We start from the raw sequence: 602 nt of genomic DNA, 5'->3' as shown, positions 1-602 counted from the left end.
ACAAACTGGTTCTTCTATAGCATTGCAAAACTTTTGGGACCTTCAAGAGTGTAATGTAGTCATGATGGCAAGAGTGATATAAGACTTCAGGACCTAATCTGTCAGGGTTTGTTTTGCAATAATGACCCTACATACTCTTCACAGCAGAAATCAAACATATTCCTGCAACACAAAAACCAACAGGCCAATCAAACCAAAAGGCTATACTACTCCCACAGATGTACACGTGGAGAGAGGTGAACTAGATCCCTTTATGGGCTGTGTACTTAATAAACCCCGGCATAAGGGGTGTCATGTTTGAATTGTTGGTACCCATTAAAGAAATGTGCAGCATTCTGCTGCAGCAAGCTGTTTGAGAGAGATCGGAGCTGAGCTGGTCTCTCAGCACAGGGATGGAAGAAATGCGTGGCGGGCTTGGGCAGATTTTTGCCCTGAGTACTAAAGCATGTCTAATGTAAGGCCTACAAGACTACAGCCCAAGGCAGAGATGAGGACGATAGGGGCAGATTCTTTTATTATTTGGCACTGATTTGAAACTGCTCTTGAACACTGTTGAGGCAGGGGTCACCAAACTTGGTCCTGGAGGGCCGGTGTCCTGCAGA

Source organism: Sinocyclocheilus grahami, unplaced genomic scaffold (genome assembly GCF_001515645.1).
Source record: "Sinocyclocheilus grahami isolate Dianchi unplaced genomic scaffold, SAMN03320097.WGS_v1.1 scaffold627.1, whole genome shotgun sequence".
Taxonomy (NCBI): Eukaryota; Metazoa; Chordata; class Actinopteri; order Cypriniformes; family Cyprinidae; genus Sinocyclocheilus; species Sinocyclocheilus grahami.
Note: the sequence above shows the minus strand (reverse complement) of the source record.